This window comes from Eulemur rufifrons, unplaced genomic scaffold, assembly GCF_041146395.1.
Source record: "Eulemur rufifrons isolate Redbay unplaced genomic scaffold, OSU_ERuf_1 scaffold_284, whole genome shotgun sequence".
In the NCBI taxonomy this organism is placed as follows: domain Eukaryota; kingdom Metazoa; phylum Chordata; class Mammalia; order Primates; family Lemuridae; genus Eulemur; species Eulemur rufifrons.
In genome coordinates this window covers 55,001-74,864 of record NW_027183066.1, presented here as the reverse complement: position 1 = coordinate 74,864, position 19,864 = coordinate 55,001, and the positions used below count along the sequence as shown (strand labels likewise).

Here is a 19,864-nt window from a genome sequence, read left to right as displayed (position 1 = left end):
CGCCGCCGCCTAGGCCGCCGACGCCTAGCTCGCCTCCTACGCCGCCTAGCCCGCCGCCGCCTAGCCCGCCTCCGCCGCCTAGCCCGCCGACGCCTAGCCCGCCGACGCCTAGCCCGCCTCCGCCGCCGCCTAGCCCGCCGCCGCCTCCTAGCCCGCCGCCGCCGCCGCCTAGCCCGCCGACGCCTAGCCCGCCGACGCCTAGCTCGCCTCCTACGCCGCCTAGCCCGCCGACGCCTAGCCCGCCGACGCCTAGCCCGCCGACGCCTAGCCCGCCTCCGCCGCCGCCTAGCCCGCCGCCGCCGCCTAGCCCGCCCCCGCCGCCGCCTAGGCCGCCGACGCCTAGCTCGCCTCCTACGCCGCCTAGCCCGCCGCCGCCTAGCCCGCCTCCGCCGCCTAGCCCGCCGCCGCCGCCGCCGCCGCCTAGCCCGCCGACGCCTAGCCCGCCGACGCCTAGCCCGCCTCCGCCGCCGCCTAGCCCGCCGCCGCCTCCTAGCCCGCCGCCGCCGCCGCCTAGCCCGCCGACGCCTAGCCCGCCGACGCCTAGCTCGCCTCCTACGCCGCCTAGCCCGCCGCCGCCTAGCCTGCCTCCGCCGCCTAGACCGCCGCCTAGCCCGCCGCCGCCTAGCCCGCCGCCGCCGCCTAGCACGCCGCCGCCGCCGCCTAGCCCTCCTCCTCCTCCTCCTCCTCCTCCTCCTCCTCCTCCTCCTCCTCCTCCTCCTCCTCCTCCTCTCCTCCTCCTCCTCCTCCTCCTCGTCCTCCGCCGGTTTCGTGCCGGGATCCCATGGTCCTTGGGGTTGACCAGATGTCCCGTCGCACTTAGTCTCTGCGGGGCTGGCCCCATCGATGCTATGGAGGGGGGATCACCGCCAGGGGGCGCTGCGGTTGCGGGCTTCTCGACTCCCTCTCCTTCCCCACCCCTCCGCTCGCCCGCTCCTCCTTTCTTTACTCCCTATCGCCCCGCCCCCTTTTTTCTCCACACACACGCAATTATCACGCTCACGAACTATCCCGGGACCTGGCGTGACTTTCATCGCAATCTCCCCCCCCCCCGGACACACACACATAGAGACACACCCTCCCGGCAGGGAGCACCCTGAGTGGTCGTGCAGATGTCGCTGCTGCATGCGGCCTCCGCATGGGTTCGCTGGTTGACCAGATGTCTGGTCCTTGGGTGGTTGACCAGATGTCTGGTCTGTGGTTGTCATCCTGACAGGGAGGCTTCGGGACGGATTTGGTCTCTCTGGCCTCGCTGCCCCTAGGGGTCACCCTGCGATCGGTATTCTTCTCGCGCGGGGCGAGGGGGCGCTCTGGAGCATTCCTCTCCTCTCGGAGTTTCTGTCTGCAGTCTCTCGACTTGCTCTCACTCCCCTACCCTGCTGTGTGACTTTCTTTTTGGTCCTTTCATTTTATCTATTCTCTCTTTGCCTTTTCCTGCCCGCCTTTCCGCTCCCCCCCCCCCGGATTCATGGTTTCACGTCACGCGGGTGACGTGCCGACACACCAGGAGGCCCTTCTCACACGTGCGCGTGAACACGCAATCAACACGTTTATGAACTAGAAAGGGATCTGGTGTGACTTTGCTATTATTTCCCCTCCCCTCCTCCCCGCGCTGAGAATGAGTTTCCCCGGGCTCGTGTGCCCGCCTGGGAATCGGCTGCAGACGCCATGGCCCCGGGTCGACCACATGTTGCCCTGGGGTCCACCAGATGTCTCTGGCGAATTGGGGCCCTAGGGTGCTTATGACGGTGTGGTCACTAGGTGTCGCTCTGGGCTCAGTATTCTTCCTTCTCGCTGTGACTTTGGTCTCTTTTTTTCGAAATTTCTTTCTTTCTTCCTCTTTTGCCCTGTTTCCATTTTCCCTTCTTAATCTCTTTCTCTCTTTTTGTTGCTTTTTTTCCACGGCAGATGGGTGATGTGTGTGTGGAGGAAACGCGGCGTCAGGGAGAAGACACATCTCACACGTGCTCGGGAACACCCGATCGTCACGCTTCTGAGTACCGACCGATGGATCTGGTCCCGAGAATTTTTTAATAGTTTTCTCCCCTCTCTCTCTCTCTCTCTCTCTCTCTCTCTCCCCCCCCCCTTCCTTCTCTTTCCTTTCTCTCCCTTCCTTTCTTTCTTTCCCTCGCTCTCTCGCTCTCGCTCTTCTTTTCTTTCTGACAGAGTCTCTCGTTCTGTTGCCCTGGCTAGAGTGCCATGGCGTCAGCCTAGCTCACAGCAATCTCAAACTCCTGGGCTCAAGCGATCAGACTGCCTCAGCCTCCCGAGTACTTGGGATTACAGGCATGTGCCAGCATGCCCAGCTAATTGGATATACGTGTGTGTGTGTGTGTGTGTGTGTGTATATATATATATTTTTTCTTTTTTCTTTTTTTTTTTTTTTTGAAACAGAGTCTCACTCTGTTGCCCAGACTAGAGTGCCGTGGCGTCAGCCTAGCTCACAGCAACCTCAAACTCCTGGGCTCAAGCGATCCTACTGCCCCAGCCTCCCGAGTACCTGGGACTACAGGCATGCGCCACCGTGCCCGGCTAATATTTTTCTGTATATATTTTTAGATACTGTTTCTGTATATATTTTTAGATATATAGTTTCTTTCTATTTTTAGTAGAGATGGGGGTCTCGCTCTTGCTCAGGCTGGTCTCGAACTCCCGACCTTGAGCGATCCACCCGCCTCTACCTCCCAGAGTGCTAGGATTACAGGCGTGAGCCACCCCGCCTGGCGTGTACGTTCTGTATTCACAGCCAGACGGAAGGCAGGGAGAATGTTACCCTTTCAAAGCCCGCCCTGCTCGCCTCTCAGCCCACCGATGGCACTCTGAATCCCGTGGCATTCCTTCACTCAGCTGAATTCTTCAGCACCCGACCCCCCCCCATCCCACCCCCGTGCCACGGGAGTTCGTTCTCATGGCAGAGCCATCGAGGCTGTTGCCACACGTGTTGTAGGTGCCTAGGCAGACTGTGCCCTGGCCCCGAGGAGGTACGGAACCGCCTATCGCCTCGGGAGGGAGGGACAAGATGTGTCCGTGTCCAAGGCGACGTCCTGTCGATCACGAGGAGGCCTGCAAAGGCTCGTATCTGCCAGGCATTGAGCCACATCACATGAAACACCGGTGTGTTCCTTCACTTAGGTGGTGTCGCGTGTTGATACTCACAGAGGATGATAAACCCACTCGCATGCCGGCTGAGCCCCCTGTGTCTCCTCCTCTATCCACTGAGGGAAAAAACCGCAACGAAAGGTAGAAAACCACAGGGGGGGAAGAGAGCCCGTCGCTCTCCCTATGTGACCGTCCGGAGTGCTCGTTCAGATGGGAGGAGGTGTGTTTGTGTGTGTGTGTGTGTGTGTGTGTGTGTGTTTCATTGATTTTGGTGCCATCTTTTCTCTGCAGCTGCGTCAGAGGACAGCGATTTTTCCGATTTTCACTCCGCTGAGTGAATTGCCTTTTGAAGAGAATGTCCACAGGAAGCCTACGGTCCTCCCGCGGGGGTGGCCCTCCTCTAGAAATGAATCTCGTTTCTTGAACGGAGGGGACTTGTTGACGCCATCATGCTTTCGGGACGACTTCTCAGACGCTAGCTTTGGACCGCAACATAGGTGCCCCCGACATTGCCTCAAGGGTTCCGTGGTGCCTCCTGTCAAGAGACCCCACCGACCGTCCCCAGCCTGCCCGCTCAAGGGAGCCGGGCCCCTTCTGATCTGTCCGCCCGCCGGTGAAGCTCCCTCCCGAGGGTCGGAAAGCCCACCTGTTTCCCAGTTCGGTTGAATGATGGGGCACCCGGGCAGGGCACTGGCACCGAGTGACTCCATTCTGAGTCTGTCTGCTCTGGGGGGCGGGGGCGGGTGGGGGGGCAGTTCCGTCTCGACCCGGTGGCCTCCTACCGACTGACTCGATGGGACGGACCATTCTCACTCAGGATCGTGTACCTTCTTGGCCTAGGCACATCCCGGCACTTAAAGCCACTTTTCGGGGACACTCTCCCACGTACAGATAGATGGCCTGCACGAGTGCTCTTCCTTTCTCGAAACACTGGAAATCTGTCCTCAATTTTACCTGACCTACCTGACGGTGTGTGATAAAGGAGCATAGAACCCTCAGCCACCCTCCACCTTCCCGCTGTCCCGAGAGACAGTGCCGAGCGTGAAATTCTATCCCTGACTCTCTGTGTCCACCGGAACGTGGCCTGACTGCAGTGACATCAGCTACGTCAAGTCGTTCTCTGGGTAGGGAAAGAACTTAACCAGATAGGCCCTATCGGTCGCTTCTCTGTTCTGATAGTTTTGTGGCAGCCATTTCTTTCCCCCTCTCTTTTCTTTTTCTGTCTCTCTCCCCCACCCCCACCCCCAAATTCTTTCTACGAAGACGTTTAGGATGTCAGATTCTGGCCACATGCCCCCCCTAGGCATACGGGGGCCAGCATAGACAAAGGTCTTCGGTACCAAGTGTTCATTCCACGGTGACAGATATTGCCACTCTTGTATTGACCAGGGCGAGATGGTGAGTGGGTCAACTCTGAAACTCCCTGTACTCTACTTCTCTCTTGGGTAGGTCCCTGCCCCAACCCTCCGGCTTCTAGCACACACCCAGGGGCACTCTCTCCTCTCTGGATAAAGTTCCAGATGATCCGATCCGCTCCGAGGAGGAAGGGGAGCTGGCCGGGCCACCCACTGTGCGCCCCACCCCCGTCAGTCATAGGGTCCGTTCTTTTCAGGATGACACCGGCAGCGGTTGCTGGGTGTCACCTAGCGGCCACTTTGATCAGACCTCGGGATCCGGAAAGTCAGGTGACGTTGGGAGTTTAAGAGCTGACTCCCGGGAGGTGTGGAGGGCGGGGAGGAGAGCACGGTCCGGACGGTCCCACCCTCTTCTTCCCGGGCCCGCAGCTCTGGGCCCGCCCGGGGCAGCCCTAGCCTCTAGCGGGTCTCCGCCCACCCGCCCTGTTGTCTGCGGGAGGCGCCCCTCCTCCCGCTCTCTGCCTCCTCCCGGGACCGTAGGCCTCTGCCCGTCGTCTTTTTTATTTTTATTTTTTCCCTTTTGTTTGTTTCTCTTTTATCTTGTGTTTTAGGCTTATCGAATATCATATCGTATAAAAACTTAAATCACAGAATGAATTATATTAAGTAACAAGATGTGGCTTTTTATCCTACGCCGAGAACGATGAATTTTTCTCTTCGTGTCCATTTTCCTGTCCTGGAAGAAATACAAAGTTGCTCGTGATACTTCCCCATCATCTTCCAGTTTCCCCGACTGTCAACACGATGTATTCGATCGTATATCTTTGTGTGTGCACGTGGGCGCCTGTACCTATTTCTTTTCGGCATCAGTCTCAGGTCTTTTGGCACCTAGGGGGGAAAAAGGAGAAACCAATAAAGGACAGAAAGACGTTCTGTCGTTTTACGCTCCCCACCACCACCACCACCGCCACCACCACTTTTGGGAGCTTGTAGTCTGGCCTATGTCCCCAAGGCAGGTTAAATCTTTTCTTAAAACTCCCAAGTGGTCCCCTGCCCCGCCCCCCCCCCAGGTGGGCGGCCGGCAGAGTTCACAGGCTTTGTTTTTGGCAGAGCCTGGACGATTGAAATAATTAACCACAATCAACGCTAAAGCTGAGAACCCCTCCCCCCCTCATTAAAAGCTCTGTATTTCTGCCTAGCCCTATGTTCGGGGAAATTCGGAGGCTTGAGATGGGAAGGTCTACCCTATTTTCTCCTTTACCGGCAAAATAGACTCTCTCTTTCCTTCCTCCTCAAACAGCTTGTCCTCGTTATTCGGCCTCGTGGGCAAGTGGCCGAGCTTTCGGTAACACCAAGTCTTCTAAGTTGTGTTGTGTTATCGGTCTTGTTTTCTTTCTTTTCTTTTCTTTTCTTTTCTTTTTTTTTTTGAGACAGGATTTCTTTCACTCTGTCCTCTCCCAGGCCGCCTTGGCCTGATTGTAGCTCACAGCAAGCTCCAAATCCAGGGCTTAAGTGATCCTCTCTGCCTCAGCCTTCTGAGTAGCTGGGACTATAGGCAAATGCTGCCACACCCGCCATAATTTTTCTTTTTTTTTTTGTTGGTAGAGATGAGGTCTCATCGTGTTACCCAGGCTGGTCTCCAGCTGCTGGGCTCAAGTCACGCTCCCGTCTCTGCCTCCCAAGTTGCGGGGATCACGGGCATGAGCCACCATGGCCAGCCAGGTTATTTAAAGGTGATCGCTTTGCTATCCTGATACAAAACCCCAAATGTGCGAGTTTAAGGCACCAGACGGAGGGAGTCCCCACACTACATCGTCACGAACATTGAGGGTGGCTCACGAAACAGCTGGGATGTGGCCACACAGTAGTGATCGAGGAGATATATTCTAGTGGGATAGCAGAAATATAGAATGTCCTGAAGACACTAAATGTCGGAATGCCACAGCAGTCAATGGCTGACAAACTTCCATTCCATCGTGTCATGGTAGGCGGCTTACTTTTCTCCTGCTCCCTCGGTATGATTAAGGCCTGACGTAGAAAATGTCTACGTCTCATCCAAATCCATCGAGACGATGGAAGGGGGAACTGGGAGAGGAATAAAGAAAAACAAGAGGGGGAGAAGGAGGAAACTGCCTCCCCTGCCCCCATGCTACCCAATTAATAAATGAAGAATGGCCTCTTCCCTCCTCTTCCCAACCCCTAACTATGCCTGGAGGTGTATCGTAGGCCTACAGTCCTAAGAAATGTACAACTACTGATAGTAATGGGAAGAAATGCAGTCTAATAGGTTTCTGTGCAGTGGGACACCTGGCCAGGGCACTTACGGTGAATGGAGCTTGCAGGGCGGGCGGGAGGTTGCTCTGGGTGAGTCTGTGAGTTGGCGGTGAGTGGTGAGTGAATGTGAAGGCCTAGGACATTACTTACTGTAGGTTTTCATAAACCCTGGACACTTAGGCCACACGACATTTACCTTTAGAAATTTCTTTCTTCAATAATACATTAACCTTAGCTTACTGTAAGTGTTTTCACTTCATAAACTTTTCCATGGTGGTTTGGCTTTTTTTTTGTTTGTTTGTTTGTCTGTTTGTTTGTTTGTTTGTTTGTTTTTCTTTCTTTTAAACTTTTGGACTCTTTTGCAACACCACGACTTAAAACACAAATGCGTTGCACTGTTGTACACAGATATTTTCTTTCTCTGTGTCCTTATGTGTTCCGTAAGCTTTTTCCTACTTTTAAAGTTTTTATCGTTCTATGCACTTTTCAAAATAATAAAAACTAAAACGGGGGGGGGGGTGGGAGAGGGAAGGAGAGAAATACACACACATGAATATGTTTCCCAAGTGAACTGAGGAAGGGGGCCGAGTCAAGGTTCTCAGGGAGCCACCAGTGATGAAACGGTCAGGCTCAGAATCAGCATTGCAGAGTGGCTGCAGAGCCGGGGGGCCTGGACTGGCTACCTGGACGACACTCCGTGTTTGGTAACTTGGCGAGTCATACATCCTCTTGAGCCTCAGCCTCTTCATCTGCAAATGCAGAAATCATGGTGCCTACCCCACAGGGATATTGTGCAGAGTGAAAAAGCAAATGCAGGCAAAGCCCACAGAAGCACGCGTGGTAAACAGTAAGCCTTTAATCGTGGTCACAGTCGTTGTTATAGGATCATCTTCCTATGTCCTTGTCTTTTAAAGATTAGCAGAACCTCCCAGAAGATGAGAATGGGCTCCCCCTGAGCAAGTCTCGGCTGTAAAGTCACAGGCATGTTGAGCATGTGGCACAGAAGGCAGAATAAAAACCTGATCCCGGAACATTATGTTCCTGCAGGACATGAAATCATTGAAGGTATGGGAAATCCTACCTCATATCCGTTTTACTAGAACACCTATGATTGCGTACGCACATGGACGCACGCGCACGCGCACCCCAAACTTTTTGAGCTTCACAAAACAGCGTAACCAAGGAACACACTATGATGCTTCTTAGCGATCTATTTAGGCCCAGGTTACTCGTCACTCTGAGCCTGCCTCCTTATCTGTCCAATGAGAATAGTGTTTGTCACAATTATCGTCATCGTCATCCTACCTAACGCTTCTGGTAAAATTGAAGTGTGAGAACACCCGCTAGACAGAAAATCCATGTTATCTCTCAATTTTTCTTCCTCCTGATTTCTATCTGAATCTGTGAGCTCGCTTTGGTTCACTTCGGTTTTTCGAGAGGCTCCGGTTACCTTCTCTCCCACCTATATCGGATTGGGTCTGACGGAAGAAAGAAGGAAAAAAAAAAAAAAAAAAAACATAGTAAAGAAAGCAGAACAACATTTGTTTCTGAAGCAACCGATCAAACATTGCTGATGAGCCGGTCTTTTCTATTTCAGTAAACCAAGGAGGCCTATTGTCACGAGGATGTGAGGGGCCCGGGTAAGATTGGATGATTACCCCTAAAGGAGACAAAGCAGACAGACTATGGCACATGTGATCTTAGCAAAGAGAATAAACAGTGACCTCTCTGCCGAGTTGGGCCTTAGCATACCAAAGGGAAATAAAGGTGTAATAGGATGCTCAATTTTTACTCTGGAAACAGAGGTTGGTTGGGCACTGAACTGAGAACACTGAATTTTTTACCCTCCTTGATATTCACATAGGCTTAGAGGAGGCAAAAAAAAAAAAAAGAATACTGAGCCTATAAGTCATCCCTAAAACTCGGATTTTATGTTCCCTTGCCTTTTCATAACTGAGCAACACACAACATTAAAGAATGGACACAGGCCGGACGCGTTGGCTCAGGCCTGTAAACTTAGCACTCTGGGAGGCCGAGGCGGGAGGATCGCTCAAAGTCAGGAGTTCGAGACCAGCCCGAGCGAGAGTGAGACCCCCCGCCCCCGTCTCTACTAAAAATATAGAAAGAAATTGTCCAGACAACTAAAAATATATAGAAAAAAATTAGCCGGGCATGGAGGCACATGCCTGTGGTCCCAGCTCCTGGGGAGCCTGAGGCAGGAGGATCGACTGAGCCCAGGAGTTTGAGGTTGCTGTGAGCTAGGCTGACGCCACGGCACTCACTCTAGCCCGGGCAACAGAGTGAGACTCAGTCTCGGGGGGGGGGGGGACCCAAAAACAAACAAACAAACAAACAAACAAACTGGAAGGGACACAGACTTCCACAGGTTTGTGTGTGGCCCCTTTTACTTATTAACGCTACAGGACCTTAATTATTTGTGCTCTGAATCTGATATTCAAATTATCCTTGTGGCCAACGCGTTTGAACAGTAGATGGTAGGGGAAGAAGAGTTCACCTCCTGAATAGATGACAAGTAACGGGAGTACTGGTGAAATTACAAGTGGCTTACGTTTACACACTGAAAATCCCAGTTAGCCGCTACCATGAGTTCAAAGAAGAGATCTAAATTTCTGACCCTATGACCCTAAAAGATATTTCCTCCCATGGTGTCACAGATAAAAATAAAACTGCATCCTAGCACTTTGGGAAGCCTAGGGGGAAAGGATCGCTTGAGGCCAAGAGTTTGAAGTTGCAGTGATCTATGATGATGCTACTGCACTTTAGTCTGGGAAACAGAGTGAGGGCCCGTCAAAAGAAAAAAAAGAAAAAGACAAAAAGAAAGAGAGAGAGAGAGAGAGAGAGAGAGAGAGGCAGAGACAGGAAGACACAAGGAAAGAAAGAAAGAGAGAAAGAAGAGAGGAGAAGAGAAGAGAAGCGTCAATCTATCCATTGCATTTTCTACCCTTTAGGTGACTGGGCTTCAGCAGGGTGATGTGATCTGACAAAGTTCATGTTGCTAAGAAATAAAGCACTGGAGTTCAAACTCTGAGTTTTCAAAATCCAGCATATCCCCCTACCCACCATACCGTGCCACCTCTGAGAGTGGATATCTCACAGAGGAGAGCTGTGGAGGCCATTCTTGGACAGACAGAGTCAAGTAGTGGAGACCATGGAGTCTCTGCTCTGCAGCCAGTCTAGAGACATATGGAGCCATTAACACTGCTTGTGAGGAAAATACCATGTCATAGGGAAACAGAAATATTTTCCGCCTTAGGCAGATACAATTTAGGAAAAGACCCGAAACCCCTCTTCTTCTAACAGTGCTTTCTGGTCAGATGCTGACCCCTTCGATTCACAGATTCAGATACATCATTCAATGCAAGCATTGTCAACAAGTCACTCTTTGCAGCTTTCTGAAATTTCTCGCATATAGCATACTTGTAAAGATGATCACTTATGTGAAGACACCACCCCTCCAGAAAAACAAAAACAAAACCAAAACAGAAGCCCACTTTTCTCTGCTGTGAAAATCAAGATCAGCTTTTATGAGATCCACTAAATTCACACAAGAAGTAAAATATAATCATACTGATATATGCAATTTTTCTCTTAGAACAGAATGCATGGTGCTCCTTATCGTCTCAGATACTGTCAACAGAAAGCACGCGGTGGATGAACAATCTCCGTGAGCTTTTCTACAGAGATGGGGTGGGTGTGTGTGTGTGTGTGTGTGTGTGTGATAAATAATGAGGGTTGAGGAGCAGATAAATGACTGGGGGAAAACAACAACAGCAACAACAACAAAAACCACTTCCTGGTTCCTCGATGCAAGCATTCATTTAAAGGGGATACTCGTATGTATACCTAGGTGGAAAGTGGAAGCAGCTTTAAAAAAAAAAAAAGAAAAATTGCTGCGAGCCCTGGTTATGATACGGCAATAAGCGCTAGCTCTTGGAAGGTGTAAAACATATTCACGGTGGCTTACGCCAATCTGGGATGTACAAAGACGAGCTTGAGCACCACCACCAACCAAAAATATGAATGAATACCTGGCTAGCGATCAGGATCAGACATAATAGAAAAGAAAAAGCTCCCAAGGCTAAAATAATGTGAACACGATTGACTCGTCCATGGAAAAGAACCCCAAATCACTGCAAAATAATTTAAAGAGTTTTATTCTGAGCCCAACGGCCGTGATCATGGCCCAGAGAGCTACGCCCAAGAAGCCTTGAGCAAGCGGACCCATTGTGGTGGGGTGGGTTACAGTTTGGCTTCATACATTTTAGGGAGACAGGAATTACATGTAAAATCACAAATCAAAACATGGAAGGGGTACATTGGTCTGGGCTGAAAAGGCAGGACATCTGGCAGTTGGGGGGGGGGGCGGGGGAGGGAGGGTGCGGTGTTTACAGGTTTACAGCTGGGTTTAAAGATTCTTTGATTTGCAATTGATGACATAAATGAACCTCTGCCTAAAGGCTTTGCATCATGTTTTCAGTTAAGGTAAGGAGGTCTGCTAATCACAGACAAGCCACTGGACAGTTTACCCAAAACTCAAGTGCCCTGTAGTTCAGTAAACGGTTGGCCTGCTAGATATGCGTTAAGCTTTGTCTTGCCTGGCCTTAGGCCCGTCGGACATTCAGTATCTCATTGTTATAAAATCTGACTCCATCAGGGAGGGGTGTCTGACTTCCCCTGTCCTTGCGGGGCAGCAGCTCAGGTTTAAGGGTTTTTCTAGGGTTCCCTGGGCCAACCACGGGACGGGTCAGCTGGCGGTGGCGGGCGGGGGGCGGCTTAAGATTTTATTTTAGTTCATAGACTCCAGAAATGGTATTTCCCTGGCAAAGACACACGAGTTCATGAAAAGCTTTCATTCAGTTGGTCTGGCTCCTCCCTGAGGTCGTCTCCCTGCCCCCCACTCCTCCCATCCCCTGGGGCCGGAGCGGGGGGGGGGGGGGGAGGGGTGAAGGCCCAAGAGGAGAGGCGCGTGGGGGAGGTGCCGCTCCCAGAACCAGAGACTCGTCTGGGCCCCACGTAACCCAGCCACCGCGACCGCTTCGCCCGAGGAGGTGCCCAGCAAGTCGTGCTTCTGCCCCTCGGGATTGCCTGCGGGCTGGGGGCGGGGTACGAGCTCCCGGCCCAAGAGGGAAACCCCTAGCCTGGCCGCACAGATGGCCGGGCCCCCGGCGGAGCCCTTCCGCCGTTTTCCACCCCTCCTCCACTCACTGCGCTGACTGCGCATGCGCGCTCGCACGTAGCCGCCTCGGGCTTCTCTCGGGCGGAGCCGCTTTCAGCCGCGACCCCGCCCCGCGAGCTGACTGCGCATGCGCGCTTGCACGTAGCCGCCTCGGGCTTCTCTCGGGCGGAGCCGCTTTCAGCCCCGACCCCGCCCCGCGAGCTGCCGCTTCCAGGCGGCACAGCGCATGGGGGAGGGGACGGAGCTCTAAAGAAATCAGTCCCCTCCGTCTCCTGCCTCAGGAAAAGCCCCAAACCCTTGGAGAACTGCCACCCACCGCCACTGCCGTGTGTGTGTGGGGGGGGGGGCGGGGGGGCTGGGTCTTTACTTTGTGTCCTCCTTGTGGCCCAGTCCAAGGCGGCTGGGCTGCCAAACAGATCGTCTCGAGAGGGAGGCAGGAAGGGCCCAGGTCTGGACAGGGGTGGATTGGACCCCTCCACCCTGGGGTGTGGACTTGTGACCGAAAGCTCAGCTGCTTGTCCACGAGGCCGAATAACGAGGACAAGCGGTATGAGGAGTAAGAAAACAGAGAGTCTACTTTGCTGACAAAGGAGGAAATAAATAGGGTAGAGCTTCTCAGTCTCAAACCCCCAAATTTCGTGAACATAGGCCTAGGCAGAAATACAGAGGTTTTAAAGGAGGGAGGGTTGGTTCTCAGCTTCAGGCAATTACTGCAGTTAGCTGTTCTAAAGGTCCCGTCTCTGCTGAGAAGAAATCCCTTGAACTCTGTGGGCCGCCCACCCTGGGGGCCACCTGGAGTTATAACCAAAGAGTTAACGTGCCTCAGGGATGCAGGCCGGGCTGCAAGTTCCCAAAAGCCTGGGGGAAGTTTTAAAAAGACAGAAAATCTTTCTGCCCTCTTCCCCTCCCACCCCCCCACAAAGCCATTTTCTCTGGTGCAGACTCGGCACCCTCCCTGCCCCCCCCCTCCCCGTGCAGGCCTGTTTGTCCTCAATCATCTGTGAGGTTCACGAGGAGGAGATGCTCTCTCGCTCTCCCCACCCTCTTTCTTCCCTTAGGAAATCCTCAGCGCTGTTCCACACACTCAAGGTGGCGGGCCTGCTCCGGCCACCAGCCACCTCTTGTGCCACCTCCCGCCCCCCCCCGCCCCCAACGGAGTAGGTGTACAGACAGGAGCACACTTTACCGGAGGGCGCCTGGGGATGAAGAGTTGTGGTGGCCAAATGGGGGATGCGGGGCGGGGAGGAGAGTGGCTGGCATTTGGCAAAGAGTGACACGGAGTGGCCATCCAGGCTTGTCTGAAAAGTGGGACTACGAGCCTGAGAGCGCCGACGGAGTCGATGGACATGGTCACTGCTGTGGGATGTCTCTTTTACCACGATGTAACACCAAAGCAAACCCCTGACCCGCTGGGTCGGAGAAGGCCTTGTGGGCAATTTAGAAAAGCCATGGCGTGGCCATTTGGAATACTTCCTGCCTCTCCGGGAATCAAAAATTAGAAAGGACCATGGGTTCTGTATTAACGTACCAAAGGCAGGCAGAATTTTAGCCTTTTAAAGCCTGCCCTGGCCCTATCTCAGCAAGGCAGTGGCACCCCAAGTTCCGTGACATTTCTGCACTCGGCGGCTGACTTCTTCAGCCATCTGTTGCGATGCCCCTGCCAGGTGGCCACTCACTCGCCCCTTCAGTTCAACCCTTGTACCAGAAAGTGTTGCCTTCTTCCTAACCCCTATGGGGGGACCGGGGGGTGACGTGTGTGTGGGGGGGTAGTGGAAATGGGCAGATCCCACAGGTGCAGCCTCTTCCAGGTCATAATGGGCCTGAGGCAGCGTGGGATTCCCCCGGAAGGGAGGCAGGGTGGCACTACGGCACCGAAGCCTGACGCCGGCGGCCACGTGGATGGTGGGGGACACGTTAGACCGCTGAGATGCAGCCACTGAGAGCCACCCCGCAGCAAGAGGTCTCTCTGGCAGAGCAGGCACTGAGTCCGCAAGTCAAGACAGCTGGGAGGCCTGGGAGACAGAGGCTCTGGATCTCAGGTCCCGGGGTGGGGGCGGGGGGCAGTGCCAGTGCCTGGAGAGAGAGAGAGCCCAGGCTCCAGAGGCCATGATGGGGCCTGGTGGGCAGGGCCGAGGAGGTCAAGGCCGGGTGTGGTGGGGTCCGGGATGAGGGGCTTGGGGTGACGGGCAGGGAGAACGACCCGTTCACTCAGACGTGCCCTCAGAGGAAGGCAGAGGTGCGTTTTGCCTTCCTCCGGCTAGTGGAACGCTCGGCATTTCTTTCCTTCAGAGCTGGGTTGAACCGGTGTGGCATCTGTTATAGTACGGAGTGCGAGACAGGACAACCTAGAGACCGAATTGAGCCAAGTCATGAGTCCACATTAGCTGGCCAGCGACCACCCCCTGCCCTGTTAGGGTACAGGTACAGAGAATGGCCCCGAGCCGAAAAAAGCAGGAAGGTTTCAGACTATCCTAAGCTAGAGCTCCGTGACTTTAGGCACGGCGGTTGAAACAACACTATACCACCTACTCCGCAGCTGTGTGGTCCGGGACCAGCCTCGGGCCCCCGTTTCGTTTCGGTTACAGTCTTTAAGCGAGCAGGTTTACAGAAACAGATAGCTCCAATTAAGGAACATTCTTTCAGGCGTTAAGCAAGCACAATCAATTTTACGACAGGCAGCTGGAAAGTTTAAACACTTAGTTACAAGTTAATTGCTTTGTTTTATCTCCGCAAGGTACGTATTTCCAATTACAGACATAGGTCAAGCGGACATCGGTCACCTAGCGAGCAAGCATAAGTTTTCAAGTGGGCCTTTACAGCGTCCAGACAGGCCTCGGTCCAGTTATTGTGCATTCTTTTTGACCACTTGGAAAGCTACTAGCACCGTTCCGGGCCTCACCTCACTCACGCGGAACTACAGAGTGATGACCTGGGGTGGGTGGGTGGGTGTGTGTGTGTGTGTGTGTGTGCTCCCTCCTGTGGTGGGAAGGGTGATCTGCTCGCCCACCCGGCGTGGTGTCCCCCACCCCTGCCCCATCTTGGCGTTTACAGAAAACAAACACGAACACAAGAGAGGGAGCCGGAGGAGGAGGAGGAACATATGCTGCTATCCAGGTTATCCTGGGAGGCTTCCTAGCCATTTCTGAGGAAACAGTGTCTCCTGGCTGTCTCCCGTAGTTTTATTTATTGACTTATTTATCTATTTTTCCTTTTGGCTTGAACCCATTCTTTTCGTTTCGGCATCTCATCTGACATCCTCTTCTGAGAGGAACCTGGAAACGTTTCCCCGTGTTGCATCTTTTCAGGCTCTGTACGACTGACGAGCATCGTCCCTCTTCAGTCACTGGGCTCTTTGCTAGCCAGGCCTTAATTCTCCACGTTGTAAACCCCAGATCGGATCTCCGCCCGGAGTCCTGTAGAGACCCACCGAATCGATGTTTGGACTGGGATGTCTCGTAGACCTTACCTATTAAAAACCGATCCAGGCCAGGCTTGGTGACTCACGCCTGTAATCCTAGGCCAAGGCGGGGAGGAGGACCGACCGCTTGAGGTCAGGAGTTCGAGACCTGCCTCGGCAAAAGCAAGACCCCCGTCTCTACCAAAAATAGAAAAAAATTAGCCGGGCATGGTGGCACATGCCTGTAGCCCCAGCGATTTGGGAGGCTGAGGAAGGAGGATCGCTGGAGCCCAGGAGTTTGAGGCTTCCAGTGAGTGAACTATGCCCTGCTTCCCCGCCACCCCTCCCCATCATCTCTAACGAAATGACAGTAAAATAAAATAAAATAAAATAAAGCTCAGAAAAAAAAAAAAAAGTACTATGTAGTGAGACCGATCCTAAGAACACGGGGGCGGGGAAGGAAGTCACTACCACGGTATAAAATTGTATAAACGTTACCCGATTCTGTGTGCGTGCGTTTTCTGAGAAATGACCCCCTTTTGCTATGGGGCCGGGACTGGAGTCCCAGTTTGGGACCATAGGATTCCCCGCACTCGACTCCAGACTGATTCGACCTAGGGTTAGCTCTGTGTAAACACTCTTTAGACGTGGGTGTTTTATGGATTTCTGTCCTTCGGGAGAAACGACTGGCCCGGGTACAGGAGTGAGTGAATGTACCGACCGTCTTCTCCCATCTCTCTCTCTCTCTCTCTCTCTCTCTCTCCCTCCCACACACAGGCACACGCGCGCGCGCGCACACACACACACACACACACACACACGCCGTTTCCGGGAGCGCCCACTTCATGCGCTTCGGTCCACCGTGACAGATAGTCCAACTGTGAGATCATCGTGAGTGGCTGCGCCTAGGCCCCGCTCTGAACCTCTCCGTACTGTTCGTGTGTCTTCAGCAGGTCCTGCCTCCACCCGTGGCATCTAGCACGGGCCGATGGGTCCCTGTCCTCTCTCCCTGCCGTGGACGCCCCCCTCCGGCCCCCCGCCCCCGGGGGCTCTCTGGTCGACTAGTGGTGGGGAGTGTGCCCGAGGGCTGAGAGACGTGGTCCGAGAGGGGCCGGGAGGAGGCCTGCGACCCAGTGTGTACCCACTCCCGCCCCCACGCTCCCTCCCCCACGAGGGAGCCCGTCCTTTCCAGGCTGACACTTGGATCGGTGGATGACGGGGGTCACCTGGCGGCGGGCGAGCGTTATGGGAAAATCCGGTAGGCGTGTTGCGACGTCCTGCCACAGAGATGGCTCTGGCGACAGCCTCGGGCCGCCCCACCCTGGCCCCCGGCCAGGCCCCGTGAATGTGTTCTCTCTGTCCCTGACTTCTTTCTTTGTTTCACCAGCCGGCGTGCTCTGAGAATGTGAAGTGTATCATAGTTCCACCCTGGGTTTCATGATCCTAAGATAGGAAGGGGTTTTATGATTCCACGACAGAAAGGTTTTCTCATCCTATCATCTCTCCCCCCCCCTCTTTCTTTCTTTCTCTTCCTCCTTCTGCCTTTTCTTTACTTCTTTGTTGTTTCCTTCTTTCAGTCTTCCTGTCTTCCTTCCTGCCTGCCTGCCTTCCTTCCTTCCGTATTTCTTTCCTCTCTTCCTTTCTCCTGTTATCCTGTGTTTCTATCTCTGTTTTTTCCATCTTTCTTCCCCCTTTCTACTTTCCTACCTTCTTTCTTTCTCATTCTCTCCTTTCTCTCTCCTTCCTTCTTCCTTTCTGTCTCTTTCTATACTGTCTCTCTCCTTCCTTCTCTCTATCTTTTTCTCTTTCCATCTTTCCGTGCTCTTTCTTTTTCTCTCTTAATTTCCTTTCTTTTTCTTTTCTTTCTTTCCCTCCTTCTGTCTCTGTCTGTCTTTCTTTCTTTCTTCTTTCTTTCTGCTTCCATCCTTCCTTCCTTTTTCTCATTCTCTTTCTTTCTGCCTGTCTTTTCTTTCCTTATTTCTTCTTTCCTTCTGTCTTTCTGTGTTTCCTATCTCCTTCCTCCCTTCCTTTTTCTTTCTTCCCCGTGCCCTCTTCCTGTCTTTTCTTATTTACTGTTTTCTTCTTTCTGACTTTCTCTCTCTGTTTCTCCGTCTCTTTTCTTTCTGTTCTTTTCCTTTCTCTCCCTTTCTCTCTTTCTGTTTCTGCCTGTCTGTCTCTCGGCTATGTTGTGGTCTGTGCGGAGACGGGTTTGGTGGACGATGTCGGTGGTCGGGCCGACCCATCCTTTCTTTGATCCCAGTGCTAGCCAGGCCGGGGCCTGCTTAGCTTCCAAGATCAGACGAGATTGGGCGCGTTCAGGGTGGCGTGGCCCTAGACTGACCCGTCATTTTTCGATGGCTTCCGTGGGGAGTAGGGGGACTGTGTTTGATGCCCCCGGGGGACCTTCTGGACTCTGAAATGATGGGCTCCAGAGGGTTGCCCCGTGTTTTGCAGCAGACCTCTGGTGGCTGGCGCCGGTTGTGGTCGGGCTCCACCTGGCGGCCGCTTTTCTACAAGTCTCTTGTCCTCTGCATCTTCGGTGCAGCAGGCAAAGCAGGGGACAGTCCCCGATGCGAGCGAGGCTGAGTTCCGGGAAGCAAGCAGCCTTCGCGGGGCCATCTGGTTCGTGCCGGGACGCCGGCTGGGACATCTGGGAGGCAGAGCTTGGGCCTGCAGGGCTGTGTGGCGGGAGGACGTTGTCGCCGCGCTTCCAGGCTCAGCCAGCCAGGCGGCTTGCGGGGCTGCCCGGGCAGGTCGACCAGCACGCTGTGGCCGCTTTGGAGACCCGACCCACCCCGCGGGGACAGGAAGGAGACGGCACACGCGGACGGGAGAGGAGGGTGTCCGGCGACCGGCCGCCGTCCCGTGCATGCGTGTCCCTCTCCCTCGGCCTCGCCTTTCCTACCCATTTTCCCTGGTTCCCGCTCGGGAGGCAGGGACAGCCCTGTGAGTGGCACCCAGTCGTCCGTGGCTTCCTCCGAGTCCTACTCTGGGGGCGCGGACCGGGCCCTGGGTGGCGCGGGTGGCCGGCGAGGGCGACCCCTGTCGGCCCGCGGGCGCTCGTGGGCCGCGGCGGTCCCGTCCCGATGTTTTCTCCTCCACAAGTCCCCGTGCTGGGGCCGGGGACCGGGCCCTGGGTGGCCCTGGGTGGCGCGGGTGGCCGGCGAGGGCGACCCCTGTCGGCCCGCGGGCGCTCGTGGGCCGCGGCGGTCCCGTCCCGATGTTTTCTCCTCCACAAGTCCCCGTGCTGGGGCCGGGGACCGGGCCCTGGGTGGCCCTGGGTGGCCGGCGAGGGCGACCCCTGTCGGCCCGCGGCCGCTCGTGGGCCGTGGCGGTCCCGTCCCGATGTTTTCTCCTCCACAAGTCCCCGTGCTGGGCCCTGGGTGGCGCGCGTGGACGGTGAGGGCCTCCCTGGCCCTCTACGCCACGGGGGCCGACCAGATGTCCCTGAGTGCCCCTTGTCTGCTGGCGCTGGGGACCTGCTGGGGACAGGTGGCCGTGTCGAGTGTCGTGGGGGCAGGCGTGTTCAAGTGGCTCGGTCCCCGTCTTCCTGCGCGGTGTTTTTGATCACCTCATATCGTCATCTTCCGCCTGCAGGTTAGTACTGACACGCTGTCCTTCGGCGACTGTCGGTGGAGGGGTTGGGCCTCCGCACGCGGACAGGGTTCTGGGTTCCTGGGGATCCAGCGCCCTGCCCTGTTCCCTTTGAGCTGACCGCCTGGGCCCGCGCGCCGGCTCTAGGGCGTCGGAGTGTCCCGACGGTGGTGCCCGCCTCTCGCGTTGGTCTCTTGTCCCCTCGAGAGACGGCACCCGGGGGAGGGGGGGAGGTTTGCGGCAACCTTCCCCCTTACCCCGCTGGCTCTGTGCCGTTGCGTGTCAGGCGGTCCTCGTCTTTGGGTTGTGCTTGGGAGGCGGGGCTGGCGAGGCTGAAGCGGGCTCCTCCGATCGCTGTCCTCGCCGGCCTGACTGACCTCCCCCAACCCTCCCCGTCCTCGGGGCCTGATCGATGTGGTGACGTCGCGCTCTCCCGGGCCTTGAGCCGCGTGCCAGGCGAGGGACGGTCCATTCATGGTGAATGGTGGCCGCTCTTCTCGTTCTGCCCGCGGGCACCTCACCTCTCCTTCCCCGCCTGTGGGCGGTGCGTGGGAGGCGCGGGTGCGAGACTATCCGGCCCGACCGCGGTCGCCCCGCCCTCGGCCTCGTGGCGTTGGCGGGGGGTCGTGAGTCCTCTTGACGCAGCGGGCAGCCCTCGCTCGCCCTGTGTGGCTGTTGCCTGGCCGGGGTCCCCCCTGCCCGCGACGGACGGGTGCGGGGCCGTGCCGCCCGCCCGGTCGCGCGCCCCGTTTGGCGCGCGGCTGCTGGGTCTGTGTGGCCCTTTTGTGGTGCCCCCGGAGCGCACCGGGTTGTTCTCCAAGGTGCCCGAAACCGAGCGGTGGTTGTCGTCCTCGTTCCCGGCGTCCCCCTCTGGTCGCCGCTGCAGCGTCTGCTGCGTTGGGTACACCCTCGAGCAGCGTGCTTGGGGTTGGGGGGGTCGAGGCGGGCAAG

At 55.4% G+C, this 19,864-nt stretch overlaps 1 pseudogene; it reads right to left on the bottom strand.

Moving 5' to 3' along the window:
- Window positions 1-1,474: 1,474 nt before the first annotated feature.
- Window positions 1,475-1,566, bottom strand: LOC138380138 (small nucleolar RNA U13; annotated as a pseudogene).
- Window positions 1,567-19,864: the final 18,298 nt, after the last annotated feature.